The sequence below is a fragment of the Varroa destructor genome, unplaced genomic scaffold (assembly GCF_002443255.2).
Source record: "Varroa destructor unplaced genomic scaffold, Vdes_3.0 BEIS01000004.1, whole genome shotgun sequence".
NCBI classification, from domain to species: domain Eukaryota; kingdom Metazoa; phylum Arthropoda; class Arachnida; order Mesostigmata; family Varroidae; genus Varroa; species Varroa destructor.
In genome coordinates, this window is record NW_019211457.1 from 6,437,167 (window position 1) to 6,439,871 (window position 2,705).

The window sequence follows — 2,705 nt, forward strand, 5'->3', positions numbered from 1 at the left end:
GGACACGATGCAGTCAATATTTTCAAAGTTTGGTTCTACGGTGCTGTCTTCCTTTTTCGGTCACTTCCGATCATCTGTAGGAACGCCTGTTCTGGTGCCTTGCGCACACCCAGTCATCAATGGTCTCCACGCAACTCAAGTCCGCGGGATTATGCGGAAATTTTTCGCACGACCATCAAACACAATTCGGATTAAAAGATACGGGTGGGGCCTGAATCCTATTGGTAGTTACGACTCACTAATGGCTGTAAATATCGAATTTCAAAATTATTACTAAGGTAGTGTCATTCCTTGCAGACATCTAGTTACCTTTATATATATATATATATATATATATATATATATATATATATATATAATTAGTCTGTTATGATAGTCTATGATAGGTATATGGTAAAATGTTTTATCGGTTCAAGTTACACAATGCAGCATTATATGTCAACCACGAGGATCTTATTAAATATTTTTGCTCATGGCGATTTATTGCTCTAAATTTCTATTCATGGTACCTATTATCACCTAATATCTGATGTGATCGTCTCCTTAACTTCGAATTATAATTTCAGCTATCAGGCCCGCCTCAAGACCAAAGGAGGCCGTTTGGTTCTTATGAAAAGGCTGCTTAAAGGTCGCCACTGCCTGTCGCATTAAATCCGCTATTTTACAACAACAGCTAATATTACGTCTTAGATTACGATCAGTGCACCAGGAATATGAAAAAAAAGGGCCAATATATTGTCTATGTTATTAGGATCATATCGGCGATACTGTGAATATCAAATAAAATAGTTATTATATGTGACTGTTTTACCAAAATTTCTTTCCATCTAGTATAAATATAAAATGTAGCTACGCATTTACGAATTGATACCTTAAACGCTGTAGATAATCAAAATCGTTGTAAACGCCAGCTTGTAACAGCCGTTTATCCCTAAAGACTAGAGTGAATATTTTTGTTATATAGTATTCTTGCTTGTACAAGACTTGCTCACGGTCAAATTAGCCGTCAAACATCGTCCTTATACATCCTCAGCTATTCACAAGAACTTATCCTTATGTATCTAGCCACTAGCAGCTCAGCTGTTTCCAAGGTTGAACAAATAGAGGCATTTATTTTATCATATGCTAAAAAACAGGTCAACATCAATGAAGCCCGTGAGATGTTTTCTGATTTTTGTTCCGAAGCCTTAAAAAAATGACCTCCAATGTTGGTACTGTTTATTTTGGTTACCTCGGTTATCAAATGAGCTTCAGGGTAAGCAAATTCAAACGTCAATTAGAGTTGTAGCTAGGTAGCCTACTGCTGGGCTAACCTCATGTTGAGCGTGTTTCCTATACTCGGTTAGCGGCGCTTGGTTCAGTTTGTTTTTAACGAAATAAACGAGGCTTAGAAATAAATGCTGCACGATAGTAATGCTTTGATGTTCTTTAGAATCAACTGATTTTGTCCACTGTGTTTAATTAATTAAATTTTGAATTAATATTTGAAACTCTAGGGTTTGTAGAAATACATCATCAATAGTATGGCTTTTAGACAGTTATCAAACAAGGTCCTAAGCATAATTTTCGTATTTATCTATGTTCGGGTATGGTATGATTTCAAGAGCATATCTGATTTGCTGAAACTATTGCGGCGTGTATTCCGTCAGGTCACACCTTAAAAATCCGCATTGCTTTCTAAGCAACAAATCTTGTGAATGCTAAGTCCGCAGCCTTGTTGGTGATAGACTCGTATGTATACGGCATACCGAAAGTTGTGCATGTACGGTTTTTACACGTTTTCTTTGGATTGGAGAAGTTTCGAAGTTTTTGTGTCAATATGTACAAGACGTAGAAAGATACGTGCAATAAAATGCGGCACGTTGCTTGCTTCAAATAAAAGCAGAGGGACTGCCGAGCCGGCAACGTTGTTGTCGCGAATTTAAGCCTCATAACTTGCGTTCAACTCTATGTATACATTGTTGTACTCGGTAACCTAGCTGAATTTAACAACAAAACTAACAGCCATTATTATTATTATTATCACGACACATTGTGAAGATTGCGTGATATGAGAGATATTTCGCTTGTTTTTTTAGTTGGCTAATCAGGGAAAGGCAAGACCGACGCGTGGCATTTTAAGACAAATCCTATTCAATCGTCTAGTTTATTATCAATCCTTCAAGAAGTCTAAAGTTTATTTGCGCAAAGGAAATCTAGTTTGTCTAATGAGAAAAAATAATGGTGAATTAAATATTTTAAGAGACAGTCTGTATTACTATTTCATAAATACAAATAAATTTAAATTTTTTATTTCACATAATTTTGTGCCTTGTGCCTAACTATCTTGTACACTAGATTCTTCAGACTTGAATTAGGAGTAAAAGCACTCGCTCTAACTAAACTGCCAATAATAAATATCGTCACCCTTTTTGAGGAAAGATGTTAATAATCTGGAGTAATCTCAGCAGTTACTGGAATGCCGCCGAAAGAAATAGCTATGAAACTTATTGATCATACATAATTGTAATAATAAGAATAACATTATATACGGCGTCGCCCTTAAAAAGCTTAGTTTTTGACCAATCTGTGTAAGTGAAAATGACCTATCTACAGATTCGCGACACGCAGAACGGAACCGACGTATGACAACAATAATAGCATGTGGCTTACATCCAGACAGACACACGTACTAAGAGATAGCCAACAGCCATTTCCACTCTGTG